Genomic DNA, 19,451 nt, shown 5'->3' on the forward strand with positions numbered 1-19,451 from the left:
CCTAAATTTTACTTCATTGAAAATAATGAACATTCGCAGAATGCATAACAATTAAAATGGTAATGAGGATACACTAGTGTAAAATAAATAAAAGCCACAGACAGGTTAGTGAATAAAGTGAAATGTCTACTGAAAAGAGGCAGACTGGGTTTCATCACGAGATATGGGGCTCTGCATTTTTATGCTGGCAAAATTAATGTAAAGTTAATGGGAGAGGTATTTCATCTTACTCTGCAGGTCAGAAGTCTGAGATACTCTTTTTTTTACCCCACTGCACCCCCAGATACTCTTATTGAAAGCAAAGTATGACATCTGTAGGACTGTGTTCCCACCTGCATAGGTAGGTCTGCTTCCTCCTCATTTTCAAGTCTTAAATCGGGCTTGGCTTACAGGTTCTTCTAACCTGGGCACATTGAATCCTTCCAACACGACATTATACTTCCTCATTGTTAGGTACTCATGGTGGAGATTGAACCAATGTAGAAAATCCACAATAATCGACTCTGAAACAAATCTTTTGTCTACAAAGGTCTTTAAAAGCTTTACACATTTATGTATGAATATAACTGGGAGAGTGTCATAACAGTACTGATCAAATAAAATTTATTAACTCTAAACAAGGCACTAATTAAAAAGAAATCCTCAAAGTAATTTAAAAAACAAAAACAAATTCTGTTTTCTACAAGAAATCAATTTTAAAAATAAACTTGCAAGAACAAACCATAGAGTAGTGGTTTCTAGAGCCTGGAAAAGGGAAGAGAGGAATAAGAGTTGGTTAAAGGAAAATCATACAATTGGAAATAAAAAGTGACTTCTTTTTGTTTCTTTTTATTGAAATAAGATTTTATTTTATTTTTTATTTTTATATTTTTCCTCCATCTTTATTAACTTGGGTATTTCTTATTTACATTTAAATTGTTATTCCCTTTCCCGGTTTCCAGGCCAACATCCCCCTCCCCCTCCCCCTCCCCCTCCCCTTCAATATGGTTTATTTTAGGGCAAGGCTTGCAAGGATCATCCCCAAACTTGGATAGTCCTGTTGCTAGTTTGATTCACTCTGTGAGAGCAGCATGTACTTTTCATGCACACCAAGCCTGGGATTGTGAGTCCCAATGTGGTCTGAGGTCAGCTTGCCCTGAAGGTCTGATCTCCTACCAAGTGGGCTGGTGGCAGCAGGTGTAGGTCTCAGGTGGGGTGGCAGCCACAGGTGCAGGTCCCAGGCAGTGCTGGGGCAGGGTGATTAAGTCTTAGGCCAGCCTGGGCTATCTCTTCCAAAACCAAGTGGAAAACACTCTTTTTAAAAATAAATGGCATGGCCTTTATTTCAGACAAAAGCATGCCCAGGAAGACTCCCCAACTAGAAATTAAGGTGGCAGGAACTGATAAGACCACATCCCTTTTGAGCCCTGACCAAAAAAAAAAAAAAAAAAAAAAAAAACAGACACTTTGAAAGATGAGTCAGTGAGAAATAGTTTTAAAAATTAAAATTGAGATTCGCTCCGAGACTCCAGCCTGCTGTGAGTTGAAGCGACCCTCCCACATGTGCGCCCTCCGCAGTCCTCTGCCTCGTTGCCGCTCCGTCTCCCCAGAGTCGCCTTCTCTCATCGCCGCAGCCATGAACCGGCAGCTCAACGGCTTCCATGAGGCATTCATTGAAGAGGGGACATTCCTTTTCACTTCAGAGTCTGTAGGGGAAGGTCACCCAGATAAGATTTGTGACCAAATCAGTGATGCTGTCCTTGATGCACACCTTCAGCAGGACCCTGATGCTAAAGTGGCTTGTGAAACTGTTGCTAAAACTGGAATGATCCTTCTTGCTGGGGAAATTAGATCTAGAGCTGCTATTGATTACCAGAAAGTGGTTCGTGAAGCCATAAAGCACATTGGCTATGATGATTCTTCCAAAGGGTTTGACTACAAAACTTGTAATGTGTTGGTTGCCTAGGAACAACAGTCACCAGATATCGCCCAAGGTGTTCATCTTGACTGGAATGAGGAAGACATTGGTGCAGGAGATCAGGGTTTGATGTTTGGTTATGCCACTGATGAAACTGAAGAGTGTATGCCTTTAACTATTGTCTTGGCACACAAGCTAAATGCTAAACTGGCTGAGCTACGCCGCAATGGCACATTGCCTTGGTTACGCCCAGATTCTAAAACTCAAGTGACTGTGCAGTATATGCAAGATCGAGGTGCTGTGATTCCCATCAGAGTCCACACAATTGTCATATCTGTTCAGCATGATGAAGAAGTTTGTCTTGATGAGATGAGGGATGCTCTGAAGGAGAAAGTGATCAAAGCTGTTGTACATGCAAAGTACCTTGATGAGGATACAATTTACCACATACAGCCAAGTGGCAGATTCGTTATTGGTGGGCCTCAGGGTGATGCCGGTTTGACTGGCCGAAAAATCATTGTGGATACTTATGGCGGTTGGGGAGCTCATGGAGGAGGGGCCTTTTCAGGAAAGGATTATACCAAAGTGGACCGTTCAGCTGCTTATGCTGCTCGTTGGGTGGCAAAAACCCTTGTTAAAGGAGGTCTGTGCAGGAGGGTTCTGTTCAGGTCTCTTATGCTATTGGAGTTTCTCATCCATTGTCGATCTCCATTTTCCATTATGGTACTTCTCAGAAGAGTGCGAGAGAGCTATTAGAAATTGTGAAGAATAATTTTGATCTTCGCCCTGGGGTCATTGTCAGGGATCTGGATCTGAAGAAGCCAATTTATCAGAGGACTGCAGCTTATGGCCACTTTGGTAGGGACAGCTTCCCCTGGGAAGTGCCCAAAAAGCTTAAATATTGAAAGTGTTAGCCTTTTTTCCCCAGACTTGTTAGCGTAGGTTACAGAGAAGCCTTCAAGCTCTGAGGGAAAGGGCCTTTTTCCTAAATTTTTCTGTCCTCTTTCAGCTCCTAATCAGTTGCAGTCACTCTAATCAATGACATGAATTTTAGTTTTGTTGGGGACTGTAAGTTGGGCTTGCTATTCTGTCCCTAGGTGTTTTGTTCACCATTATAATGGATATAGTAAGCATAGATGACCCATGTAACTGCCTAGAAACAAACACTGTAGTGAATAATGCTTTGAAATTGAACCTTTGTGCCCTATCACCTAATCCTCCAAAGTCCTAATTGCAATTACTTTCCCACCAGATGCTGAAAATGTCCTTGTAATGTGCATGTAAAGTACTTGTAGTTTGACTCACAGCCCTGTCGGCATGAATTTGTAATGTCTTGAGCTCTATTTATTGAATGTGAAGCCCCCTTCCCTTATCCTCCCTGTAACTCAGTCATTTCTAATTATGTAGTTCTTTGTCAGGGAGTGTTCCTATCCAATCAATCTTGCATGAAACGAAAAGTTTCAGTTGGAGCTCTAGCCTGACTTAAAGAAAAAGGCAGTTACAATTAAACCATCTCCCTGGTGCTTATGCTATAAATTGCCACCTCAAACAGCACCAAATCAAAATCTCTCCACTTTTCAGCTGTCTTTGGAGGACGTACGTAATAAGGTTTTATTTAGTAAACCAATCCTATGCATGATTTCAGCACTAGCCAAACCTCACCAACTTTTAGTCTAGAAAAACAGGCACTTGGCACACTTATGATGTCATACAGAGAAGTCACAGGGCAGTACCCGAGGGTCTGTAGGTTGCACACTTTGGTACCAGGTAACTTTTTTTTTCTTTATAAGAAAGAGTACTCCACACTGCACAATAGCTCCTTCCAGGGTTTTAACTTTGTTTTATTTTCAAAACCAGGTCCAATGAGCTTTCTGAACAGCTGGTGTAGCTACAGAGAAACCAGCTTCCTTCAGAGAGCAGTGCTTTTGGCAGGGAGGAGGAAATCCCTTCATATTTGAACATTTTCTAATTGCTTATTTATTGTATTCTGGGGTATGGCGTAAGTACAGAGAAGCCATCACCTCAGATGGCAGCTTTTAAAAGTTTTTTTTTCTTTGACACCATGATTCCTTTAACATGTTTCCAGCATTCCCAGGTAGGCCAAGGTGTCCTACAGAAAAACCTTGGATACCTACAGGGGGTCTGGCTGGTGTTAACAGAAGGGAGGGCAGAGCTGGTGCAGCTGGCCATGGAGAAAGCTGACTTGGCTGCTGTGGTACAGAGAAGCCAGCTTGTTTACATGCTTATTCCGTGACTGCTTGCCCTAAGCAAGAAAGTGCCTTTCAGGATCTATTTTTGGAGGTTTATTACGTATGTCTGGTTCTCAATTCCAACAGTTTAATGAAGATCTAAATAAAATGCTAGGTTCTACCCAAAAAAAATTAAAATTGAAAAGTCGTCTAAGGTGCAACAGCTTTTATAGTAAATGTACATTTATAAATAAAAGACTCAAACTGAAAAAAAAAGAAGGAAGATGAGTCAGATGAGCATGGGGACAGAAAACAGGTCTCACTCCCTGCAGCCAGGGCTCCAGGGACAGAGTGAACTGACCCTCCTGGGAGGAGTCCAGGGTTCTGATGCCCATGAGTCTTTGCTCAGGTCAGTGTGCCCACATAGTGAGCAAGGACCATAATTATAACTCAGGCAAGATGAGACCATGGCTCCATCTCAGCCAGGCAGACATAGTATATTTGAACCTATAAAGTACACAGAAGTGGGAATTCTGCCATGGGTGTAGCTAGTCCATTGGGAACTGAAGAGCTGAACCCCTGCAGGATCTGCAGGAGATCATAGACATGGTAGAGTGACAGATGTTGCTGATGACCCTGTTGTCTGTGAAGGTGAGCATAGTTCAGCCTCATGTGAACCTGTGTCAACATGTGACCTTCTGTCAATGTCCTACCCCACCTGAGTCAATCTGGTGCCCACAGATGGAGAACAACCTGGCTCTGCTGGAAGAGAAGGCGGAGAAAAATTTGGCAGCCATATGCCATGAGAAGGAGAGGCTGCAGAGGCGGGCACTGGAACTGCGGCACCAGCTGCTTCTCCAACAGAAACATCAGGAGCTGGTCACTGTCCTTGAGGCCCAGGTGGATCTGAGCATGGTCCTGAATTACTCAGGGCACACAATGGAGGGAGAATCAGGGTGTTACCATTTGCACTCTCACAACTCTGCTCAGGCTCCTGGTGTCAGCATGGTGCTGTATTAGGAAGTTTGAGAGGAAAGAGTCTGTCTGACTTATACTTCCCTATCACTGAAGATGGTAAGGAACTCTCACAGGGCAGGAACCTAAAGGCAGGAGCTCTGATACAGAGGCCATGAAGAGTCCTGCTTACTGGCTTGCCCCCCCCCCCATGGCTTGCTTGGCCTGCTTTGTTTTAGAACCCAGGACCACCTGCCCAGGGATGGCACCAGGAAAATGGACTGGGCCTTCTCCCATCAGTAACTGAAAAAAGAAATGCTTTACAGCTGGATCTTTTGGAGGCATTTCCTCAACTGAGGCTTCTTTCTGATGTCAACTTGACACACAAAACCAACCAGTACATACTGTATACGGATACCTGTCCACAACATGTTGTGAAGAGTAATATTTGGTACCTTGCAGTTCTAGTGGAAGGAAAATTGGCTGCCACCCTACTCTGGTGCTTAACACAGCAACTGTGTCCCATCCAGGTCAGGTCAGAGTGGATCCTGTTGCTTGGACAGGCTGGTCCATGAGGCTGGAGACATGCAGTGCCAGAGCAGGGCTTAGCGTAAGCAAGGAGACTCCATTTCACAGATAGTTCCCTTCTGTTTGGGTGAGCACATCATGTCTTTTTTTTTTTTTATTAACTTGAGTATTTCTTATATACATTTCAAGTGTTATTCCCTTTCCCGGTTTCCAGGCAAACATCCCCCTCCCCCCTCCCCTTCCTTATGGGTGTTCCCCTCCCAACCCTCCCCCCATTGCCGCCCTCCCCCCATAGTCTAGTTCACTGGGGGTTCAGTCTTAGCAGGACCCAGGGCTTCCCCTTCCACTGGGAGCACATCATGTCTTACTATGTCCCCTACCACTTGCAGATTGAGGTGCTGAGCCCTCTTCAGCCTGTGTTAGAATGCATCCAAGAGGAATACAAGACACAGGGAAGAGCCCTGGACACCACACAACATGAGCTGCCCATGTAGGCTGTCTACATGGAAGGAAGTGGGCAGAAGCTCCTAGGTAGGCATCTCCATGGCAGAAAGGAGCCCCAAGACTCACATGTGACATCCTAGTTGCCTCAGCACTGGCTTGGACTCAGAATCCATGTCCTTGCCAGTGTGGGTAGGAAAATGGGCAACTGAATAAGAGATTCTTTCCCCGGACTGTTGATCTCACAACTGGATGTCACTGGGGCAGAAGGGGTTCCTGAACTGGTCCTGAGCCCTGGATCCTACCAGTTTGGTAGGAGGGTTGGTAAGGAGGTCAATGGTAGACCAGTGCTAATGCATTTCGGTGATTCTCTGGAGCAGCCTATTTCATGGGGATGGTTTAGCTATATGGGGTTTGCTTACTGCTCTCTTACTCTCATGTCTAGTGGTTGCTTTCAGAACCCATAAGCATATCTGAAATTAAAGACCTTGAAGTTTCTTCTAGAAGTAGCAGAGTGGGACTGTTGGGAGTGATGCCCTTGAAGCCCTCCATTATTGATGTTATTATTATGGTTAGAATTAAGTGTGACTAGGTTCATGGAAAATCCCCACCCAGCTGCAGAAGACTAATACAAATCTGGTGGTCAAGATGAATAATGATATGATAAAGCTCTGACCTTGCTGAGAAATACATCTGACGTCAAGATGCCCAATGTGACGACCTGTAACCTTTCTGAAAAAAAAACAACATCCTGCTGACTAATAGATATGACAAACCTGTGACCTTTCTGACATCCTGTCATTAGCCGATTGCCTGACCACACAATATTGTGTCCTTGGCCTGCGTAAATGTTTCTTACTTCCCCCTTCCCTCTGTTACCCCTGTTATGGTATAAATTCAGCCTTGGGGAAAAATAAAATTGTTGCCTTGATCAGACTCTTGTCTTGGCATCCTTCTTCGTGTCTCTTATCCCCCATTCTCTTCCAGGTACCCTCAGCCCCTTCGATGACATGGGACTAGGCACTGTTGTATGTGGGACACCCCAGCTCTGGAGGACTGAGGCAGGAGGGGATCACTTGGGTTCAGTGGTTAGATTTCAGCCTGGGCTACACATCATACCATAAAATGTACAGTGGCTTACATCTACCTTTTCAACACATGGGAGCCTGTGAGATCCAGTGTTTCCTGAGTTATGAAGTGAGAGCCTGGTTCCAGTGTTGACCTGGAATGTGCAGACATCCTCCATAAACTAAAGTCCCAAAGCTGTCTTGCTGCCCATCTCTGGGCTGTGCACCGACTGCCAAAGTGAAGACAGAACATGTAAGTAATGGGGATTTTAACCCCCTTGGCCTGTGCTTGGTTGCACGTGTAGGGCAGGCCTGGGCCTGGGACACTTGTGGTTATCAACACCTCTCATAGCTGTTGCAGGTTCAAGATACTTGGGACTTTGTAACAGGAGACCAGGAAGGAGAGGGTCCAATGAAATAAAAGAGGGTGATAGAGAACAAGAGGACAGCTGGCAGCCTGGAGGAGCCTCAGCTCTCTTGACCCACCAGGAGCTCTCCTGGGAAGCTGTTTGTGTAGGTATGTCCTGTGCGTCCCAGCCCTGGGCATTCACTTTCCAGCCTGTCCCCTTGGCACTCACAGTTGCCAGGGACAAGTGAGATCTCTGCTGAAGCTCCTCTCTCCCTTTCTCCTTTATCTCTGGAATCTGAGAGAAGAACCAACTCTACCACCAACACCAACCTCAACAGCAACTCCAACCCAACATAAACAAATGTTGCTTTGGTGAGCATAGATCCACTATAATGGCCTGTGTCTCCACAGATGATCTGGACCCAGCCCTGAGGACCACCCTGCAGCTCCTGTATGATCTAAGCATCTGCTATCCAGATGCCAGTGCACAGGTGCAGGGAACCAATACACAGCAGCCTGGAGGCAGTGGACAGGTTCAGGGAGCCAGTGCACAGCTGAATTGCTGGCTGAAGGAACTGAAGGGCTTGGTCTCTGAGAAAGACCTGAAGCTCCTCAGGTGTGGGGCTGGCCTCCGTCTCTAACCTTCCCCCTACTCCCTCGATTGTGCTCCTCCATCCTTTCCTCTCTTTTCTGTTAGGGTGCTGAGGATCTCAACTGAAGACTGGTTCTATCTGTATTTGAACTTATAGCAATCCTCCTGCTTCAGATAGCAGGCTTCTATAACACCAGACATTACACCCAACTATTGTGGGTTGGAATATTGTCTGTGTGACTATGCTTCTCTCTCTCTCTCTCTCTCTCTCTCTCTCTCTCTCTCTCTCTCTCTCTCTCGTGTATGTGTGTGTGTATGGAGAGAGATGGAGAGACACACACTGAGAGAAAGAAAGAGGGAGGGAGGGAGTTAGGGAGGGAGAGAGAGAGAGAGAGAGAGAGAGAGAGAGAGGGAGAGAGAGAGAGAGAGAGTGTGTGTTTGGTATTTGGGTATTTGGGCACATATATGATGCCAGGGCATGAGTCCAAAGGGCAGAAGATAGCTTTGAGAGTCTGTCCTCTTTCTTCTATGTGGGTCCTAGGGATTAAAATGAGTTCAGCTTGAAGGATTGGTAGTAAGCAGCTTCACCTACTGAGACATTTTGTCCACTGCAAGAGAATCTTGCTGTCTGCTATCACAATGATAAACGCATTTAAGTAGATGAATCCTAAAGGTCACTGCAGGGACTCTGAAGCATGCCACACCCACCACTGCCCTATAGGGTAGGTCAGCCATCACTCACATGGACAGGAGAGGCAGGTCTTTGTCTTGCTTCCACTATCTGGCCAGCACACAGGTTCCCCTGTCTGTATCCTGAGTGGTAGAGCAGAAATCTACATTGCGGCTCATGCCCTCAGTCACCTAGAGTCTGTTAAAGTCTACGTGGACACCTGGTCATTGGATAAAGGGATAAACAAAAGCATGACCATATAGTGATGGGCTAAGGCTCACCTCTTGGGTTCTTTCCAACAAGGTCTCCTCATAAACTTTGCTCACTGTTGAGGGTGTGAAAGGCATGCCACTGAGGTCCCAGATACTCAGGAGTCTGGTGCAGAATGAAGACAAGCATTCAAAGCTGGCTGCTGCTAGCATTATGGAGCGACTATATACAGAACTCTTGCTTGATAGGCCTTAAGACAAAGGTCTGCCATCTCGGCTACCTGGAGGGCTGAGGCAGTTGGATCATCAGTTAAAGATCAGTCTGGGGAACTTGGATTCTTTCTCAAGAAGTAAAAAAGGGGAAAGATTACAATTCATGCTCACTTCCAAAAACACTTAGGGTTGTAAGATGGCTCAGCAAATAAATTCTGAAATCAGTTCAGTCCCCAGGACTGACTTGAAGGAGAGGCAGACTCCTGTAAGTTGTCCTTTAACCTCCACAGGCAAGCAGTGTGCTTTTTGTACCACACACAAACACACAGGTTTTGTTTTATTTTTCCTAAGGGTTCCATTACAGTTTTTGGCTACAAGCAAAATTGTCCCTTCTCTTTCTCTGTCCACAGATTTCTCGGCAAGGTGGTGAAACTTTCCTCCCAGGCCAGTAAAGAGGCAGCTTTGACAAACCAGTAAGTCTGGGAAGGGGCAGAGGGCTCCCTCACCAGCAGCCAGGTGCAAACAGGTATGAAGTAAGGACTTTCCAATAATCACAGCAGACTAGTGCCTGTGTGTGTGTGTGTGTGTGTGTGTGTGTGTGTGTGTGTGTGTGTGTGTGTGTGTGTGTGTTGGGGGTGAAGGAATGTGCTCATTCAAGCACATACACATGAGAACTCACAGCATTCTGTCCTGGACTTACATACCAATTCCAGGTTGTGTACCTGTCTCCTCACTGTCCACTCTATCAGCTCTTACCTTTGGTCTCTTAAGGCCCAATTCATGAGTACACGGCCTTTCACCCCAGGTCTGTGATCAGGGCCCAGGTGCAAGAAGGTGGAGCACAATTCCTTGTTAGTTTATAGAGGCCACTTTTGCTGCCCAATCTTCCACAAACAGGACATATCCCTTCTGACTCCAGAAAGGATTTGCCCTTGAAATCAGACCAGGGACACTGTGCAAAATAAAGGTCAGAAAAAGGTCAGTAGGCAGGAAGCAAGGCAAGGAGGAGCGGGAGGGAGGGATATGGGGAGGTGTGAGGTACGTGCAGGGTTGCAGGCAGCTCACAGAGTAGAGCAGGGTAGCATCTCTGGTGTTGGTCTGTTGCTCAGTTTCAGGGCAGATTTGTGCCGGTCTTTTGACAGTTTTCAAATTTTGGTCTGTGGTAGGGACCAAGAATCCCTTAAGGCACATATTCAAGACTGCCAAACTTCAGACCAAGTTCTGACTCTTGAACTATAGATTGGTCTCAAACTCGGGGTTTGAGAGTTGCCATGTCCATTTAGTTGTCCTCTCCAGAGATTGTCCCCACTACTGCCCCTGTCTGTCCAAAGCTGTGCCACAGCCATCCCAGTGCAATCCCTGTGCTGGGCCAAGAATAAGCTGGCCTCTGATCTGCTGAGAAGAAGCTGCTCACACTGTACCACAACCTATTGCTATGCTATGGGTGGCCCCATATCTCAGGCCCAAAGCCAGCAGTGGCTTAAAGCAGCCCAGAAGAGCCAGTCAGGTGAAGATTTGTCTCTAGTGTTAGATCTGCTTAGCCAGAGGTGGCATGGGAAACACAGTGTGTCATAACTTTCTGATATTTTCACCAAAATATTTGACATTACACAGTTCAATGCGTTTAGTCTGTTCTACTTTGTACTTGCTTTGTTACAGTAACACAGTACGTTATCATACTATAACATTTTACTATAACATTTACTATATACATATACTATATAACATTACGATATAACAGTTACTATAACATTTTACTATAATATTTTACTACAACATTTCAGAGAATGCAGTACAATTCTTTATAGCTGAAAGTACAGTAACATAGACTCTAGAGAAAATACAATAAACTGAGCAATTCTGTGTGGTACTCTTTGTTCTAATAACTCAACTTGTTTTCCTGCTTAGGTAACTTTACATATATTAGACTGGAAACTTGTGTTTATAAGAAGACAAAAAGAATGTTTCCTACAGAAAACATCAACTGCAAACCACATTCAGTAAGCCCTGCTGTGATTTGGTTAGTTTTAGTAAGGGAACACTGTGTGTCATTACTTTCTGGTATTTTCACCAAAATATTGACCTTACACAGTAAATATGTAGTAGCTGAAAGAAAAAATAGGTTCACAGAGATGCTACACCAATCACCGTTCACACTGAGCATGCTTTTCTTTCACAGTCTTTACTAATAACTATGGGAGTGTTTCCTGTAGTTTTTCCATGTAGAGTTGGCTTTATATGCATTAGTTGGTAAACATGTGTATTAAAGAATACAACATGAACATTTCTTAAAATAAATGTCAGCAGCAAAATGAAGTCAGTCTGTTGTGCTTTGTACTTAATTTATTTGGTTACAGTATCACTCTACATCATTATTTTACTATATTATCACAACTACATTTCAGTGAGTGCAGTATAATTCATTATTGCTCAAAGTAATGTAACATAGATGCTAGACAAAATACAGTGAACTGAGCAAGCCTGTGCCTGATACTCTCTGTGCCAATTACCAGGAGAGTGTTCCTCATCTTGTTCCCCTGTGAAAGTACTTTTCTTTCAGCTATAAGAAATTCCACTCTTTTCTGTGTAATGTGCAAATACAGGAGAGAGAATAATGGCAAACATTGTTCTCACAAGTAATTATATGTTACAAAGCAGAACTTTTTCAATGGGTTTGGAAGGCCCTTTCTCCTGAGAGAACTCTTCTGTTTTCTTCTTAACAACACACCTTTAATGCCTAAGATGTTTAAATCAAACTATATATGCGTACACTAAAAGGAGCTCGTGGTAATGATACTCAAGGTAATTAACACTCTCGGGATATTAGCACAGGGCATGCACTTTGTGCAGTGATTTGTGTATCATCTACAATGAAGTACTTTTCTTGCAGCTATAATGAATTGCATTCTCCTCTTTGAAATGTGTATGTACAAATAAAAGTGAAGACTGATACACATTGTTTCTGTACCTACAAAAATCAACGACAAACTGTAAGTTACTACATATTTTTTACAGATGACTGCTATGGTGAGCAATGTTCCAGTTGGTTATTATTTAATCCTCCAGTGATCGCTGTGCTGTGGGTTACAAACAAACACAAAACTTTAAATTATTTCAATAAGAGGTTGACCAGTAGGTAGTTTTTTTCTTTCTTGTCTGCTTTTCTTTTTTGTTGTTACTGTTGGTTGTGGTGGGATTGGTGGTAGAGGTGGCTGCATTGGCAACATTTTTTTTTCCTTTGAAGAGAAGAAATAAAATGTTTGACTAGGTCATCCAGTCCTTCAGGCCATCCTGTCTTGTTTGTTTTAATATAATCCTCCAGTAATGGATGTGCTGTAGATCACACACACACACACACACACACACACACACACACACACACACACACACCACCACCACACCACACCACACCACACCACACCTGCAGGTGGAGTGTGAACATGGAGGAGGAGGTGGTAGGCATTGGGAAGCATTGGCTGAGAGATGTAAGGAAGGTGTAGTGAACCAGATGCTTTGATATTCAAGCCATTATGTTCCTTAAAATGTATAACTGTTCAAACAAATCAGTATTTAGTTTATTAACTCCTACTTCTTTTTATTGTATAGAACATGTTTGCCTCAAACCTGGAGATCCAAGTAATGGATAAAAGGCTTTAGCCACCATAACTGGCTCAATTTTCTGGAACAGGGGGAGGTGCTTGAGATTGTGGCCTAGTGACTTGAACATTAGGGGCTGGGTGAATATGGACTCTAAGATGACCAGTAGTGCATGTGTGCTACACTCAGTTCTCTCCTTCCAGTCAGGGATAGGTCTCAGGATAACAGCCTCTTTGAAATGTGTGCTTGGTTTGTTGAGCCCAACTAAAAGAACATATTTACATTTTTGTTTTTGTTTTTTCCTGTCTGATCGCTTGCTTGACATGGTTCCCCTTTCTATCCATGCAGAGTTCCCAGACTGCCCTGGGAAATCAGAAGAGAGGTCAGAATCAAAGTCTTTTTGACACAGCACTGGTACTATATACCAACCTATCAGGACTGACTGCATTCCTTCCCAAGGCATGGAACACCCCAGCAAAGGAAGATGGACCCTCCTCTTGACCCACAGGTGGTACCTAAGTATGGCCCAGCCAATTTTCCCTTCTCCACTGCACACACAATAATATAATATAAATAAATGAATAAAGTTTCCAGTTGTTTGAGATAGCTAAATTACCTCTCAAAAACTCCTCCTGTCCCCACCCCAACCACTGTTTCCCTCATTATGCGTGTGTGTTCAGTGGGGGAGAGGGAGGCTGCAAGTCTGTGTCTGTGAATTATGTGAGAATGACTAGTGCTCATATAGGCAATGAGAAGTGGTCAATTGTCCTGGGACTGGAAGAGCAGACAATGTTCTTAACTGCTGAGCCATGTCTCTCCAGTGGCAAGTTTTCTGCATGAATTCTGTCATGATTTCAATGTGATTGTTTTACAACTCATTGGCCTTTGTGGTCCTTTTATCACAACACATTCACCCTCTGCATTGCCCTAATTCAGTATAACCCTCTCTAGTAGCAAGTAACTACCCCGTCCTGCAGGGCAATGAAACAGAGGCTGGGGACCACCTAGTAGAGAATGGGGGAACAAGAGACGCAAAGAATAGACAGCAAGACAGGAGGTCTGATTAAGCTGACATTTTTAATTTTTCTCAGGCAGAAGTTATACTAGTAGAAGCAGGATGTAGGGTGAGGTTAGATAACCACAAAGAAATACGCATGGCTCAATGACCAGGATGTTGGCTGGGTAAATCGGTTGGCAGGAGGAACAGTACAGGGAGGGTTGCTAAGTGACCTGACCACCAGCGCTAAGTGATCTAAGGACAAGATCTATGTCTTATCTTTTAAATTCAAGCAAAGCTGGAGGCTTAAGTATGGTTGTTTAGATCTCACATGTGACTACTCTCAACATCTCCCCCTTTTTCTTTACTTAAAAGAACCATGGTGGTAACAATTTTTGCTAGGGCGCAGATAGTAGCCAGAGGGGACCTTGTAATGATGCCAATCCCCCAGATGTCGTCCAGTGAGGCCTAGGCATCATACCTGTCCTGATGTCTTTTTCCTGGAGATGAGAAAGTTCTTTTTTTTTTTTTTATTATTATATATAAGTACACTGTAGCTGTCTTCAGATACACCAGAAGAGGGCATCAGATCTCTTTACAGTTGGTTGTGAGCCACCATGTGGTTGCTGGGAATTGAACTCATGACCTCTGGAAGAGCAGTCGGGTGCTCTTAACCGCTGAGCCATCTCTCCAGCCCCGAGAAAGTTCTTTTTAATATCAACCCCTATGCAGTCAGGCTTGTCCCAGGAGCTTTGTACTTATGACAAACGCGTCCCCTTGCAGTGCTTCCCTCACAACCTTAAGCAAGAAGCTTTACCACCAAAAAAGGGGGAGAGCCTGGGCAGTCTCCCCTTGTCTGGTCTAGGATACCCTTTCTTAGGTTGGGTGAAGATGGGATTTGGGAATGCCTGAGATGGGTTGGTGCCTTCATCCTGAGCTTCTTGATTCTCTATGATAATGAATCTGTATGGGTTTAGCTGCTAAATCATCTATTTGCCATTTTACCAGGCTGGTAAGTCTATTAAGAGCCCAAGGGCCAAAAGAAATAAGCAAAAACAGTCCTACTAGCAGTCCTAAAATGGAGGGTAATAAAGTGGAAAGCCATGGGGAGGTTGAAAACCAATTCTGATACCAGCTCTCTCCCTCTCCCTCTCCCTCTCCCTCTCCCTCTCCCTCTCCCTCTCCCTCTCCCTCTCCCTCTCCCTCTCCCTCTCCCTCACCCTCACCCTCTCCCTCTGTCTCCATCTTTTTAAAGCCTTCTCTAACCTTTTCAATACTCTTCACCATGCCTGTCTTATCTACATAGAAGCAGCACTCTTCTTTGAGGACCACTTCTGCAAGGGAAGAGAGGGAGTCAAAAAGATCTTCCACCCTTTGCTGGAGTCTTTGGACGTCAGCATCAATGGTAATAGCACTGAGTTCTTGATACCTGGATTTAGAGAGAACAAGTGAAGAGATACCTGTTCCTACTCCCATGGCACCAAGGCCAAGGAGCACTGACATGAGGCTGCTCCCAACAAGTAACAACAGAATACAATCATACCTAGGTCTTTGGAAATGGTAATAGTGTTGATAACACATCCTAACAGAAATAGGACTCCACTCATTCTCAGCCAGCCTCCTGCCAGCTCAGCAGTTCAAAGGCTGAATCTGGATAATATTTACATGATTTTGTGTTTTTAATTAATGTTGAATATTTAGGTAAATAAAATTTGTGCAGAAATTAAGCATCTTAAAATCCTAGGCAGATCTATTCGCTCCTTTTAATTTTTTGTTGACTCCAAATCTTTGGTCTTAACAAAGAACACAAATCCTGAAGGACTGATGAATTTGTAGGGATAACCTACAGATTCAGCTGAGGTTTAAAGGACTGAGTGTTGGAAGCACATAGAGTGAAAAAAAAATATGTATATATATATGTGTGTGTGTGTGTGTGTGTGTGTGTGTGTGTGTATCAGAAAGTCTACCTAGTATTAATAATGGCTTTACAAAACCATATAGTTTGCTCCCCTTTCCTTAACCTCAATAGATGGAAAATAATTGCATACTACAAAGGTAGCTGAGATTGTTTGGATATGCAGAAAAGGAACACTTACTGTCAATATGGTTTTGCTGTTGGTGTTTGTTTTTAAATAGTGCCAGGGGGTTAAAAATAGTAGAAATTTTATTTTCTACACTATATTCTGGTCATAGTTTTCCATCCCAAAGCTTCTCCTAGACCCTCTCCACACCTACAAAAATCTACTCTGGGCCTGCCCTTAGGTTTGGTTTATATACTCAGTTGAGACTCCATTCACCAAAACAATATTCCTTTTTCTTGCTGTTGTCAATTGGAGCTGACTTCTGCGCTAGGGATTTCAGATTGTTTCTATTTTTCCCTCTTATAGCTCTGTTTAGACCTCTTGTAGGACCTGGGTTTTGAAAAAAATTAGTGCAGGCAACACCTGCCTGCAAGCAAAGACTGTTGGCTAATCTTTGAAGATAGTACTGTGTAAAATGTTTTTTATTAAAGCAAAGTTGAATTCAGAGTACAGAAGGGGACAATATAAAAATTATGATTCCTTGTATATATAGAAAATATTTTCCATTTGTTTTTTATTTTATTTTCTTGAAAAATTCAACTGGTTGTAGTGGTACACATCTTTAATCCCACCACAACCCATTTAATAGATTTTTACTCTCATTTACAGACCAGCTCTAATTCAAGGATGATTTTACAATTAAGAATTTTCTTCTTTTCTTTCTTCCTTTCTTTCCTTAATTTTTCCTTCTTTCCTACTTTCTTCTTTTGGGGATAGATCTAAAACATGGATTGTTCCGTGAGGAAAGTTTAAGTAACCTCTAACTCATGCTAGTGGAGAATACAAACTGCCCCACAACCAAATAGTAGCCTAAACAACAAAAACAAACAACAGTTGTCCTGCCTTAGGATCTGTTGTCTCATGTGAATTTTTGTCAGGAAATTCATATATGTGTGGAATTCCATATCATATATTTCAAAAGATGTGCTCATTGTGATTCTCATTTTATTTCAAGGGCACTCTGTAGATCAGAAGAGCCTTCTTACAATTCTCCACATGTAAATTGGATTTATATCCCTGTCATCTACAGAACTGCAAGCACAGAGAACAAAAATTAGAAAAAAATACAACTCAGAGGGTGATGGACCATTGGGCCATTTATTTCCTGTGTGACTATTACTACAATCCAAACAAAAAAAAAGCATTAAGGAAAAGAAAATAAAACAAATCATCTTGGAGGCCTTGTGTTTTTCCAGAGTCTAAGTTTTAAAAGACACAGATGCAGTGAAGTGACAATCAGATAGATGAGTAGAAGTCGGCGATATGTGGATACTTCCCTTATGTTTTATCATACAAAATTTTACATGTGCCATGTTTGCCAAGATGGCAGCCAACCACAAAGTTACTAAAGAAATTCAACTCTACCTCACAATATCCCTGCCTCTCTTTCTCTCTCTCTCTCTCTCATATATACATAAATTCAACTTGAAATTAAACTAAATCTACAATGAACAGCAGCCAGGTACAGTACAGCACATCTTTAAAATCATCACTTGGGAGATAGAGGCAGGTACAACTCTCTGGCACTGATTTCCAGGACTATCTGCATAGACCCCTGACTCAACTAAAGAGATAGAGAAAAGTAAAGAAATAAATATAATTAACTTGGAACAAAGCAAACAATTTAATGAACAAGAGAAGGCAGACCTGGCTTATAAACGAAGGGCAAACACTGGTCTGCCATTGCCTCCATTGTTGGAGAGAGAGAGAGAGAGAGAGAGAGAGAGAGAGAGAGAGAGAGAGGAATGTGATGATAATCAAAGGGCTTGGTGGGTCTGACTTTGCCTTCACAGGCTCATGATGCCATCATCTGTCCAGTTGACCTTCTTCTGTTGTTCTTCCCAAGGATCAGATAGCCATCAGATGCAGTGAGCTAGAAAACTGGGAACCTCATGGAGATTCTCAACTGAAGGTTGGCCCCTTTATGAAAAGTAAACAGGTAGAGAGTCTAGTGGTGAGTAAGGAGAAGCTGAAATGTCTTCTATGGTCGGGGTATGTATATTCTATCTGCCCTTGCAGACCATTTGTTTCTAGCTTGGAGACTGACAGGTCTGTCAATCTGATATCCACTGCAGGGAAATAGTAAGTAAGAGGAGGAAGATCCTGAACTGTTTTCAAGAGCCCAGAAGATTCAGGAAAGGAGCTTAGAGCCTATGAGACTGTGCACAAGTATTATTAGGAGGGATATGGTATCCTCTGCTTCTGACCCAGGCTCAATGACGTTTCCTGGGCCCTCAAGGATCAAGCATGTGGAATTTAATATGGGGGGGATTTGAAAATTAAACTAAATTTAGTTTTATTACACTAAAGTAACAGAAGAAGAAACAAAAACTAAAAATACCTTCCTGGAGTTAAGAAAGAAAAAGAAGCCAACATGGATGTATACTCCCTTAGTCCCATCATTATGGAGACAGAATCAGGCAGAATTCTGAATTCAAAGTATTCTCTGGCATATGGAACTCTTTCTCATGAAACCCTGTTTCAAATAAGTAAAATCTAAATAAGTATCTACACACACACACACACACACACACACACACACACGATATATATATACATACATATATATATATATATATATATATATATATATATATCCATTGAACAATGAACAAATAATAAGAATGGCATGGGCCTGCCTTTGTGGCATCCAAACCCACACAGAGCTTGAATACCATCTACACAACCCACCTCCTTCATATTCCTGTAATATCATACAAACAATCATACAGTTGCCTCCTCTTACACCAATGCACATAGACAGACAAACAGGCAAACACATACACAGGTGCATGTGTGCAAACACACACACACACACACACTCACACACATACATGGAAACATTATGAAATTAAATATAAAATAAATTTACAAGAAATCAAAATCAATCAAATTTTGTAGAGTCAACATTGTTCTGCCATTCTGGTTCATGTTACATGGTTGGTAACATCAACTGAGATGGTGATAAAGTCACATGTTGCTTTCATCTCAGTGGAGTCACCAGAGAAGATGACTGTCATTCACATGATAGCCTCCATCTATGTGAGGTCAATGTACAATAAATTCACAAAATTAGAAATTAAAAATAAATGAACAAACTCAAAACCTTCCTGTAACAAAGGAAGAACAAACATGAAAGAAAGAGAGAGAGAGAGAGAGAGAGAGAGAGAGAGAGAGAGAGAAGGAAGGAAGGAAGGAAGGAAAGAAAGAAAGAAAGAAAGAAAGAAAGAAAGAAAGAAAGAAAAAAAGAAAGAAAGAAAGAAAGAAAGGAGGGAGGAAGGATGGATGGAGGGAAAGGAAGAAAGAAATGAAGGAAGGATAGAAAAAGAATAAAGGAAGAAAAAAAGAGGAAGTCAGCATGGTGATGCATGCCTTTAATCTCAGCAGTGGGTAGGAAGAAGAAGGACTTCAGAAGCCAACCTGCACTGTCTAATATGTTTTGACACCATTTATCTTTAATAAATGAATACAGAAAAAGATATCCATCCATATATACATACATGCATGTATGGTGGCTCAGAGGGCAAAGCTGCTAGCTGTCAAGGTCTAGGTAACATATTAAGGCCTAAATGGAATGTAAAGGCCTAGGTAAAATGTTAGGCCCTAGGTAAGATTATTTAAGGCTACCTGGATAGCCTGTTATTTTGTGCTGTTACTGATGTTGTAA

At 42.8% G+C, this 19,451-nt stretch overlaps 1 pseudogene; it reads left to right on the forward strand.

Annotated features, from left to right (window-relative positions):
• Window positions 1-1,312: 1,312 nt before the first annotated feature.
• Haus8-ps2 (HAUS augmin-like complex, subunit 8, pseudogene 2) lies at window positions 1,313-15,155 on the forward strand (annotated as a pseudogene).
• Window positions 15,156-19,451: the final 4,296 nt, after the last annotated feature.

The sequence above is a fragment of the Rattus norvegicus genome, chromosome 4 (assembly GCF_036323735.1).
Source record: "Rattus norvegicus strain BN/NHsdMcwi chromosome 4, GRCr8, whole genome shotgun sequence".
Lineage (NCBI taxonomy): Eukaryota > Metazoa > Chordata > Mammalia > Rodentia > Muridae > Rattus > Rattus norvegicus.